Below are 13021 nucleotides of genomic sequence, written 5' to 3'. Positions count from 1 at the left end.
CTGTACTTTAGAGCTTCCTCGCTCCCATACGCCAGTTGGCAATGCAGAAGGAGAGGCTGGGGAAGGTAATCGAGAGGGAAGGGCCAACATCATACTCCAACCACACTCCCCTCTGTGTAACAGTGGTCACTAATCATCCACAGCTTCTCCCAGCTCAACCAGATGGACGAGGGCCGGCTGCACAATGCCATGTGGGCCTGGAAAGATCTCTAACAAGACTCTAACAGGGCTGCTCAGTCACTGTTCCCACCTGTAAGTTCAGCATTATGCAGCATAACAAGTTCAAAAACAGTATTTTCAGTCATAATTTTACATGGAATCCCAGCAATATCTCACAGAATCTCAGTTGAGAAACTCCCTCTCCAACACAAATGATTTTTTTCCTTCGAGGGGTCATTTTCATTTAGTTCAGGTCCTTTATGACTTGACTGGCCAGTTCAGGTCCAGCTCCTCCCTCATTATCTGACCTGTTCTCAGATGTGGGTTTTGTCTATCCCAGCCCCTCACTATTCTCTGGTACCACCTACTGGTCATTTTTTCCCTTCTGCTTGATCGTTTTGATTTGATCCGTCACCAGATTCCAATTTAGCTTCTTTCCCATTTCATGCTTGCACTGCCCACTTGGGGCTAAGCTGGGGCAGGTTCTTAGGGCTCTTCACCAGCTCCTGGAGATGATATTTTCTGAACAGTGTGTAATCTGTCACAACTCTCAGGCAACAGACAGCTTTAGCGACTTCCACCACCCCCGTGTACTGTGGATTGGTAAGATCCACTTTGTTTTCTGAACTGAGTCTTCCTACTATTCCTGCCAATTCTTTGATAACTTCTCTATTCATGTAACTGTTATTTCAAGCTTTGTATACAGTGTAAAATGTCCATTTATTGGGAGCTTTAAACCAGGGTTTTGAAAAAGATATTTTTCATATCTTCTAATAAACCTTGCATGTGCCTGACATGGTTAATATTTGAAAAAATAACCTGATCTTCTTGTTCTTGGTTTTGTACATATCTTGGAGAATACAGTGCATCAGTTTCTCAGGTTCTGTCCCAAGCATCCTGATGAAGACAATATTATTCGCTTCAGTTTCCGCTGACTGGAATCTTCTCAGCTTCATCTTCGTAGAGGCCTTAATGTAACCAACTTCTTTCTTCATAGCAGCCACCACATCATCATCTTCTTCCTCACTTCCAGAGGGATGATGATCTCTGTCTATAAGCTTTCCAGTCTATACCAGTCATCACCGTATTTGTTGGGAAGGCTGTTGACTTCCTCCATGCAGTTGCCCCTCATTCTTTCCTGTTGCAGGTAAGGAGAATGCTGAGGCCCCAGCTGCCAAGTCCAGACACAGCTCTGGAATCCCTACTCCTGTTAGTGTGAGCTGGTTACCCTTTCTCCCTTTTCTGAATGCAACCCTTCCAACAACCTGCTACAAGATCCAGCTCTGCAAAACCACGAGGAAGGAAGGAAGGGGGAGAGATAGGGAGTGAAGGAGGGAGGGGAGGAGAACTCCAAAATTATACAAAGATTCTATGGCTTGTGTGCTTGCTGTTTATTTCACAGTGCATTTTCAAACTCATACGGTTTTCTACTAATGCAGGATTGATGAAAGAAAAATGGGTATATTTTATTACTTAACTATTAATCTCTAAACAAAAAGAATGCCTTTTATACTATCACTTATTGTGTTAATTCTGAATACTGGTGATGTGCTAAATATTATTATTATTATCAGCAATAAGAATAACAATTCTCATTGATTAAGGACTTGCTCTGTGCCAAACACCCTGCTAAATGCTTTGCAGCTGTTACTAAATTCAATTTTTATATTAAATCTGTGATACAGGCATCAATATTCCCATTTTGCATAGCAAGGCTTAGAGATGTTAATTAAGCTGAAATTTAGCAGTGCTTTTAAAATCCAAACTCCTAATCATTATGCATTCCCTGGACAAATGTTTGTTGAGCACATACTGTATTATAGAAATTGTTCTAAGCACTTCAGATAAAGCAGCAAACACAACATATAAAAAAGTCCTGAGGGGCTTGCATTCTACTGGCACCCCTAAAATTAAGTTCAAAATCCCAACAGTTTAACCTCAAGTATGGCATTTGTGAAGAAACCTAACCTGACTCTCTATTCCTTATGTAAAATCAACATTAACATAGATCGGGAGCTCTCCGACAGCTGTATTTATGACAAACCATTTGCAAAAAAAGCCTTTTCACTAGGGCTAGAAAATTTGTTTTCAACCACCATCTCAGATTCCTCAGGTTGTTCAAAGAAAACATTTGGAAAAATCTTAGTCTAGAATTAAAAAAAAAAAAAACTAGTGTACAAATGTTGTACACTACAACAGTTGCCTAATATAGTTCCCAGTCTGATGTCTGCTCATTTCCTATGATACTATGCCCTTGCTTTCATATCCAGCCCGGCACTTTGAACAAATACAGACTCACTCATGTTGCTCAGTAGCTCCTCAGGGCCCAGAATAACCAAGCTAGCATTGCCAGTACTATTAGTTTGATACCTAAGGTCTTCTCTGGTTGAGACTTTCCCCCTCCACTTAACTCTACCTAACACTCTGCTCCTCTGACCTTATCAAATCATCTAGCAATATTCTCTACAAATCCATGTATGTGACCACTTCTATGCTGGAGCCATATCTCTGAACCCTATCCACCCACAGTATAGCTAATGAGTAACCAATATCTCTGTCTCAGTGAGACACTACTAGGACCTAGGCCAGCTCTGAACGAAACTTTACATTATTATTGAACAGAAATAATGAAGACCGATTACTATTTGGAGATATATTTTGATGTGCATTTGTATCTAAGTGTTACATGTCTATGTCCCTCATTATTTTGTGAGATTTGGTATTATTTTTAGCAAATAGCAATATGATTGTATATTTGTGCCAAAGCATTTTACAAATGTTCTGCAGAGATTTATTATAAAGCTGAATAATTTATATTCAGAGAATAATTATATTCAGAATAATAATTCTGAATATTATATTCAGAGAATAATAAAAATAAATTTATTATAGCTGCTGAGATCCTATTGGTCCTTTAAGATTTCAACTATAACCTGAAAGAATATCAGAGAAATAACTTTATGATAACACATATTGTACATGCATTTGTGGTTTTATTCATTTTTCTCCCATAATAAGCTGTGAGCTCCTTCAGGCATAACCTGGGTCTTACTCATCTATGAATAAGCAGGATCTAGAACTGTATCTAATCCAAAAGAAGAATTCAATGGTCACTGAATAAATGAATGACAGGTGTGCTAAGGAATTAATTTTCACTAGGGTGAAGATAGCAAGTAAAAGCTAACTCAAATATTAATAACCCTAATAATCAAAATATACCTGGCCCACGTGTTCAGAGGCATAGCTTTTACATCTCACTTAGCTAAGTAGTCGAGATCCCACTTCCTTGCCATCCTACTCAAATAATTAAACACACACACACACACACACACACACACACTTCTACATCCTTCTTGATCTTCTTTCCAGTTTTTTTTGTTCCTAGAATATGAAAACATGTTCAATTTATTATACTAATATGATAAAGTAAGAAAGGCTATGCCTTGATTCCTATTAATTTCTATGTTTTATTGAATGATGTGTTTGTATTGTGTGCATAGCCAACTGACATCAGGGAACATATTCAAAACAAATCTTTTAAATACAATTATTTTGGGAAGAAAAAAACCTAATAAGGCATAGAAATATTTCCTTAAGGTCCTGCCCAGACTAGGAATCCTTAAAACAAGAAACAGAAGCAGAGGAGAGTCCTAAGAGAATAAAACGTAAACACTGATTTATGTTTCGGTTGTTCTGATTTAAAAGTAGAATCCATATTTAATCCATATTAAAAGTAGAAGTAGACCCATATTTTGAAGAACAACAAATTTTCCCTGTGCGAGTCTGAGTGGGACTTGTAATCTATACATAACAGCATCCATCCTCCCGATGTGTGTAGCTGTAGCCTGTCACAGAGGAGCTGCTCGGGCTCTTCTAAGGAGCAGGCACCCCTCTGAGCAGTTACTCTCTTACACTGGGAAAGAGGGAGGGCGTGTCATAAAAATAGCTTTTCTTGACATTATTTTAAGAAGCTTGTAAATGAGGACATTTACAAATGAGGACTTACAAATGAGGACAGCTATGTTTCTGTAGAATTGCATAAGAATTCTGGGAGCCACTGTGCAGTGAAGGATAGGTCCTCTGCACGGTTAAGGTGCTCAGCCTTCCCAAGCAGCTGTTTAGCGGGCATAGGAGAGCAATTATTGACCCACAGCCACCGACCATATCTGGATATTTGATACAGGCAAACTGGGGGCCAGCTTTTCATTAATGCCAAGTATTTTTTAATTAGATAAGAAACATCTAACCTGAGGCTCAAACAGAATATTTCGGTGGTTCTTTTTAAAAGTGGTTCTGGCTCATTTCTAAAGTCCTTATGTATATTCAACTATCCATAGCTTTCTCTGTTTTGCTAATGGTTGTTTTAAATGGACCTTCACTTTACAAAAGAAAAGTCAATATATAGAAGGGTCAAAGTTAGCTTTACATTTGACTATAGTAAAAGGGACCTTGAAGTGTGAATCATCACAGAGAATACTTCCCCTGGAGTAACACCATGGGAAGCCTGGACATTTATTTCTTCTCTTTAGCCAGTGTACCTGTGACTTCCATGAAGGACGATATGGCAGAAGATAAAAAAACAAATGTTATTCCAGAGCAAAGTATTTGACCTAGGGACAGCAATATAGAAGATGCTAAAACCCAAAACAAAATAACAATAACAACAAAACCCCAAAGAATATGATTAGGTGTGACCAAAAAGTCAGCCACAAAGTAAATCACGGTTTTATCCTTCTAAACCCATTTTTCCTAATAAAGGAAAAAAATTATGAATATCATTTGATCAATGACTATAAAGAATGTCAGGATTTTGATTTTCTTGTTAGCCTTTCAAGGGAAAATAAAACAGATAAATGCACACTGAACTTGGTCTTGAATCTCTAGTCTTCCTTGATGAAAATATAGTTACTCCTTTTCTCTCATTTATAGAAATTCAATGAACATGGGGTGAATGTATCTGTTTGAGTTTGTGTTTTAATTTTATTCAGACAAATATCCAGAAGTAAAATTCCTGGATCATATGGTAGTTCTTTTTAAAAATTTTTGAGAAACCATCATACTGGTTTTCACAGTGGCTGCATCAATTTATTATTCCACCCACACACAGTACAGGAGGTTTCCCTTTTCTCTACATCTCTATGTTCACTGCAGCACTATTTAAAGTAGCCAACACATGCAAACCACCTAAGCATCCATCAGTGAGTAGATAAAGATGTGGTATGTATACACAATTAAATATTACTCAGCCATAAAAAAGAATGAATCTTATATTTGCAACAATATGGATGGGCTTTGTAAGCATTCAGCTAGTAAAACAAGTCAGGGAAAGACAAATACTATATAATCTTTCTTATACGTGGAATCTTAAAACAAAACCAAAGGAAATCAAGCTCATACAGAGAATAGATTGGTGGTTGCCAGAGGTGGAAGGGAGTTGGGAAGTGGGAGAAATGGGCAAAGGGGGGTCAAAAATCACAAAAATTAAGATTAAAAAGTAACTTAAATAAATAAAATATTAAAGTATATTTGGTAATGAAGGTAGGACAATAATGAGTTATATTATGGAAGAACAGACTTCAAACTATACCATGGAAGTACTTCTACAATTCTGTAACTTTCTTTTCTTTGGAATGGGCAGCCCAATCTCATGGATCCAGTTTCTCACTAATTTTGTCTACCTCAGAGCCCACCATACTTCTTACATTTTTACATCTTCACTGTATTCAGGGGGGCAGAGATCCCTTTCATTATCCAAGGCAGTGGGAGTTGTATGTATGACAAATTGACGTTTGGCCTCAGCTCTTTTAAACAGTAGACAGACTCTCAGATATGTGAACTTTAAGGTCTTACGTACTGACAAGCTGAGCAGATTTTATTTTGGCTCTGTGCTCTCTCCCTGCCACCATATGGAACTAGTTTGTCTTTCTCACAATCACTTGAAGAAAATGCAAAATGACCCCCATGGTTCTCTTTCAGAGCCTGGTATTAATGACTCAATCTGACAGAGTTTCCCAACACTGCTGTCTTTGGGTTGCTGCTCCACAGCTGTCTCTGTTTTAACCACCCACCCTGCCCTGCCCTTGCCCTTCTGAAAGGGCTGGGCACCATTGCAAGGAAGGGTAGCACAGTACGTCTTTCTGAACTGAGTTTAACCGATACAGGTAGCATCTTCTGATACAAATAAAGACAACACTTCTCTTGTCAATCTATATTTAGAGAAAACAGTGTTTGCCTTTCTGTAGACCTTTAGCGATATTAGCATTTGTTTAGCATTATAAAGACATCATTGGGAGGCATACAAATAATTGGAATTGTAGGAAAAATGATATGTATTCATGTCTGAGCCATCTTTGTGAACTCCATATACTATATATGTAACAGGCATTCAATAAATATTTATTGAGTCAGTTATGAACTATGAGTTCAAATTGTTTGGAATTTAAGTTTTATTAATCTCAAGAGATGGCTTATACATGGTAACGTTTTAACTCTTAATAATGTTTTACAATTCAAGTCCCATGAGCACTTTCTTTCATTTGAAATATCAATGACTTAATGGTCTCCTCAAATTATACTGGGGCACTCCCAAATGAGGATGGAGTTAGTTCGTGGCTGGTGACAGACCTTTGAAGAAATAGCTCATGGAATAACCCCGTTAAAATAAATACTAGAGAGCTTGTATGAGAAATGAGACCATCCAGTTTTACAAAGGGACCTATATCTACACCTGTGTCTATCCTCTGACATCATTCCACCTGGAACCTGGGCATTCGTTTAAAAAAATGTTTCAAAAGATTTTATCTTCTTTGTAAGAGGAGAGAGGATGTATTTCTAACGTTAAATCTAGGACTGTGATCTCTGTCAGAGGAAGCTCTATGGAGTCTGCGTCACTATGTGCAACACCGTTTTTTCCACATTGTAGACACAGTCTGGTGCTCTATCGTTCATAAGTAAATGGAATTATTAACGCATCTGCAATAGCCTGTCAATGAGAATGTGAGAAAATGACAGAAAAATATACGAGTCAAAGTCAGTGCACCTATGAAACAAAGAGTGAATAAATGCCTATGACAGATAGTTGGAGGGCAATGATCTATACTCATAAATATGAATCTATAAGTAGAAGAAAACGTTCAAAAGAAGTTTAAAGAGAGGATGTAAGTAGGAAGATTAAAAGACCTGTTAAAGTACAATTTGGCCAATCAAGAGTTAAGGATATGGGATTTACAAATACCTAAAAAAAGACAAAAGATCGGCAGGAGCTGTAGGTGGTTTGGTACAAAATTAGTATGAATGGAGAAAATAAGTGACAATAAAGACATTATCCAACATTCTTCCTTTTTTCCCCTTCCTCTCCCCACTCCCCACAAAATAAATAAATAAATAAAACTGCTTCTGATGAGTATACTTGTGTCTTGAGAGACAGTGTAACAGAACAGAGTTTGGAGTTTAATTGTCTGAGTTTGAACCTAGCTCTTATCCTTTCTGACCCTTAGTTGTCTCATCTGTAAAATGGCTCTAATAATAGTAAAGTCACAATTCTTATTGGGAAATTAAAGGAGGTAATACATATGAAGTCTTTAAAAGACTGTCACATGTAGAGTAAATACCTGATGAATATTAATAAAAATAAACAAAGAAACTAAACTTCCCTAACCAATAACCATAAAATACACCATAGCTCAGTGCATACGAGTTTTATGAATGAGAGTGTAAATTAGACCACTGTCAATATCTACGACATGATAGACACACGTAAGCATACTGAGAGTAATGAAAACAACGAGATAGAGACGTAGCTAATTAAGACATGCATGTAGGCAATAACCTGGAGAAATTAAATATGAAAGGGACCGATTTTCTGAAATCCATAAGGCCCCATTTCCCTTGAAAGTTTTTTTTTCATTTTATATACAGCAAGCAAATACCAACTACAAAGAACAAGAAACCAAAGAGCTGATTTGCTGACTGATAACATAGACTGAAGTCCACTTTATTTCAAACCCAAACACCTGACTCATGATCCTTTAATTCAAATGTTTACTCTTTAATAAATTAGAATTCCAATCTTTGGAGAATCCAAGTTTTTCTTGCCATATTATAAGGGGCTTTATCGGCGGAATCCACCATGTGTTTTTTTTTTTTTCTTTTCCTTACCCCTATTTGATACTGCAAAAAATCCCTTAAAAGATCACCCACGATAACCTACCTATAGCTCTCACCTGTATTTTCTGAAAGCTTTCTTTATCATATTCCATCTTCCTTCACTGGTGTCATTTGATCTCAGATGAAATTGGGTCAGTGGGGAGTCCCCAGAATTTGGTTGTATTTACCCAACCATTACGCTAAGAAGGTGTACATTATCTTATTTGCTCCTTAAGCTTCTGATGCCCTGAGGCAAACACATTATACGTCTTTGAACATGTTCAGTGGAAGTTTCGCAAGTGTGAAGAAAATGCTTGAGACAGTGAGGGTCATGGAAATCTGCACAGCTAGTGGGAAAGGTAAATTTCCCAAGTTACAGAAAACATCAGCCCTAATAATGAAAAACTTCATAAAATCCAGTTTCATTTTTTCTGATTCTATTATGAATATTTTATATATTAGCTTTATTATACATACATATATTGTACACTAATTTTTCATCTATTAAAGTCTTATTATTATTATTTTTTATCCTCACCCGAGGACATTTTTTCATTGTTTTGAGAGAGAGAGGAAGGGAGAGAGAGAAACATCAACTGAAGAAAGAAACATTGACTGGATGCCTCCCATATGTGCTGGGACCAGGGACTGCAGACGCCCTGACCGGGTACCCAACCCACAACCCAGACCCACTCCCTGACTGGGAAGAGAGTCTACAACTCTTCAGCTATGGGATGATGCTCCGACCAACTGAGTCACACCAGCCAGGGCTCATCTCTTTCTATTTTTAAGGTATACATTTTAATGTTTCTCCCTTGACTTGCAAATTAATACAATGTAGAACTGTGATTAATATTTATTAACCATCTAGTTCTTAAATTCTTGACACTGAGGACAATGACTGTTATTTCAAAACCCTAGGAAAATAAAGTTCTCAGTGTTTCTCAATGACATGAAGATTGCATATGTTCAAAACTCAGGATAAATTCTTCCTCCAAAGAAAATACAGAACTCACACACTGTTATCTCTGAGTCCCTTTGCATAGTGATGAGAGAGAACACCCTATTCCGTAAATTAAAAACAAAACAAAACTAAACTAAACTAACCTATTTTCATGAAATCTGTAACAATGAAACCATATTTCCCAAAGCTCAGAAATACAATCTAGTGATCTGTCTTTAGTTCTAAATAAAATAAATTTCTTTCAGTATTCCACTTCTTTTCTAAGAATACATTAAAAAATTAGTGTCGAAATGAATTACATGGCACTAAGACCCCTGTAAAAAATACAGTCTCTTAAACGTAATTCAATTCCCTCGGCATCATGTGTGGCTGACTGTTAGCTCCAAGTGAGCGGCTTGTGGACTGGACCCTCCCCTGGTGCCTAAAAGACCAGGCCAATGGCCATCTCAGAGCATTTATGGGTTTGCTTTTTTACCAAAAATTAAGTCAAGACATCATAAAACTTGTGACTGAAATTAGTAACTTTTTTAGTATAAACATGCTCAAGGGAGGTAGGCTTGTTCTCATTTTTATTTCTGTTTAAAGAGCAGCAAGAAACTTTCTTTCCAGCATCCTCGAGGGGAAGAGAGAGAGAAAGGAAAGGGTGAGTAGAATGTTGAAAACCATTGAGAGACATTGTCTGAGGTTTCTTTGCAAAGAGGAAATACTTTCTCTTGTTATACTTGGACAGCGTGTTGCTGTAAGTTCTACAAACAAGGCTCCAGCATGCATAAGCAGATTCTTCTGTTGACCAGAATCATCAGAGTGCTTATTTCTCTCCACGATTAGTGTAAGATCTAGTCCAAATTCCTTACCATGGAATAGGATGCTCTGTTTTGCAGCACAGTGAACCCCGGCACAAGACACTTGCTGTTCTCCGAGGCAGGCTTCTTCTACTTCTGGGTCTCTATTCACATTGCTCCTTCCGGCTGAATGTAAAGACTTCCCTCCTTTGCCACCATCCTCCGCACGAGCACACATTCCTCACAAACACTTACTCATATTTCACAACTCTCCAAGGATTTCCTCTGTGAAACCTTTCCTGGCCTCTTCACTCTTTTCCAATGTACCCCATTCAAATTCAAACTCAATGGAGACAACTTTTCTTTAGTGCCCAAGAGAGCCTATTTATAAGGAAGGGTTCGTACCCATGGACTGTGAGTGTGGAGCTGAATCACACATGAATATAAGCAAAATATTGGGTTTGTTTATTTATTCTGAAGAGAAGATCCATTGCTCCATTAAATTTTTAAAAAGGTCTGTAATTCCTTGATCAAAAAGCAGGACAAGCCCTGGCGGGTGAGGCTCAGTGGATTGAGCACCGGCCTGAGAACCAAAAGGTTGCTGGTTCGATTCCCAGTCAGGGCACATGCCTGGGTTGTGGGCCAGGTCCCCAGTTGCAGTTGGGGGCACCTGAGAGGCAACCAATAGATGTTTCTCTCACACATCAATGTTTCTCTCCCTCCCTTACTCCCTTTCTTATCCTTTCTCTAAAAAACAAATAAAATCTTAAAAAATAGCAGGACAAAACAAAAAAACCCCAACCAGGCATGCTAATACATACTGCAGCTAGAAGTTTTGTTTCAAGCCAACTATCCCATGTCTTTTTCCTCCCTTCTCCGTAACTACTAGCCCAACAAGACCAACAAGCACAGTGTCTCCTTTTAGTGTCATTGAAGTGCTGCTTCTGCGTCAGCGTTACCTGGGTGTACTCGGTAGGACTGAGATCTCGGGGTCCTACCCCAGGATTAGAACCTCTGCATATGGGAGTCAGAAACAAATACTTTAAATACTCTAGTTAACTACATGAACACTCAAGTTTGGAAATGACTGCATAGCACCAGGGAAACAATAGCAACGTGATAAGTGTTGGGTGGCTGACTGGCTGGCTGATGGGATAATGAATGAATGCAGAGTATAATTTTAAAAGAATTATAATAACTTTTAAGAAAAGTAATTTTAGCAAAGTTATATAGATTAAAGTAAAACTATACCCAGTTAAAAGAGAAATAAAACAATGATGGATATTGGACAACTATATATTTACTAATTATTATTTATTAACAAGCCAAAAAATAGTGACTTAATGTCTCTAATTATCAGCATCACTTCTAGGTTGGGGGATGTTAAAGAAGCATACAACATTCAGATGTAATTCTTCTGCTAAGGATACTATGTGTATGTTAAAAAGAGGATTATAAATAGGTACAACTATTTATTTGATCTTTAACCACATCTATTATTTTTAAAGTATAATCCATTGAAATAATTATTTTATAACAATAATATGGCTTCTAATCGTTTATATAATGACTTCTGATCTTCACATCAAGAAAATTTTCTCTAGAATTGTTCATAAGGCATGTGAAGAAAAGGAAGTTGTTTTTTAACTTTCAGATAAAAGTGAATAAGACCCAAATTATTCTTTATCCAGCTATTTATTTGAACTTCTAACTGAGGCAGGTAATATCGAAAAAACAGTGCTTTTAATTACTTTATTAAAGCATGAGCAGAACAACATAAATACTGGCATTTGTAATGTTAATGCCAAAAGAGACATATCACTTTGAAAATATTTGGAAGGGAGTAAGTGTTCAATTAATATTAAAGTTGAATGTTATGATGCTGTTGTCAACACAGGGTTTGCGTTGATACATTTAATTTTGCTACTTGTAAAGGTTCTTGTAAAAGAAATAAATCATCTAGAGAGAAAATGGATTGTATATAATTTATAGGGCAATCAGTATTTTATAGTGTTATTTTCTTAATTTAAAAACTTTTACTAAAAATATAACAAAACACTAATTTGAAAAAATATGTACACCCTTATGTTCATTGCAGCATTATTTACAATAGCCAAGATATGGAAGCAGCCCAAGTGCCCATCAATAGACAAGTGGATAAAAAAGCTGGGATGCATATACACAATGGAATACCACTCAGCTATAAAAAGGATAAAATCTTACCATTTGCGACAGCATGGATAGACCTAGTGGGTATTACACTGAGTGAAATAAACCAGACAAAGACAGATATTGTATGATTTCCTTTATATGGGGAATTTAAGAACAAAATAAAGAAATTAACAAAGTAGAAAGAGACTAATAGCTCCTGAGAACAAACTGGTGGATGCCAGAGGGCAGAGGAGTCGGCAGTCTGGGTAAAAAAGGTAATGGGATTAAGAAGCACTAATTGACAGTTATAAAATAGTCATGGGGATGTAAAGTACAGCATAAGGAATGTAGTCAATACTATTCTAATAACTACGTATGGTGTTAGGTGGGCACTGGAAATATCAGGGGGGACACTTTGTAAAGTATAGAATTATCTAACCACTATACAGTCCACCTTAAATTGATACAAAAGAATGCTGAATGTAAACTATAATTGAAAAATCAAAGGTATATATAATGAACTAAATCTTGAACTTTCTGTTAAATTCTCAGTTATTCACCCATGGTGCATTCTATAAAATCAAGCTATCAAAACTGCAGGCAGAGTACCTCATCCCTGTGACCCACAAATTACTTACCAGTAACATGACATCTTTTTCCAGGATCAGTTGGCCCACGGAGTAAGGTATGTGGTGTGTCTATCTTATTAATTTTATTTCATTCGATTGGCATCACACAGCATAAAAATTCTTGCACATCTTGTACAAGTAAAAAAAAAAAAACCCAAAAAACTGAAGAGCCATTAGTTGATTAGATCAGG

At 37.0% G+C, this 13021-nt stretch overlaps 1 protein-coding gene and 1 pseudogene across 2 annotated transcripts in view; both read right to left on the bottom strand.

Annotated features, from left to right (window-relative positions):
- ANGPT1 (angiopoietin 1) overlaps positions 1-13021 on the bottom strand; it is a 243009-nt gene that overhangs the window by 16202 nt on the left and 213786 nt on the right. The window lies entirely within an intron of this gene.
- Positions 333-10288, bottom strand: LOC112315611 (THUMP domain-containing protein 1 pseudogene; annotated as a pseudogene).

Source organism: Desmodus rotundus, chromosome 8 (genome assembly GCF_022682495.2).
Source record: "Desmodus rotundus isolate HL8 chromosome 8, HLdesRot8A.1, whole genome shotgun sequence".
NCBI lineage: Eukaryota > Metazoa > Chordata > Mammalia > Chiroptera > Phyllostomidae > Desmodus > Desmodus rotundus.
Note: the sequence above shows the minus strand (reverse complement) of the source record. Positions and strands in the feature narration are given on the sequence as shown.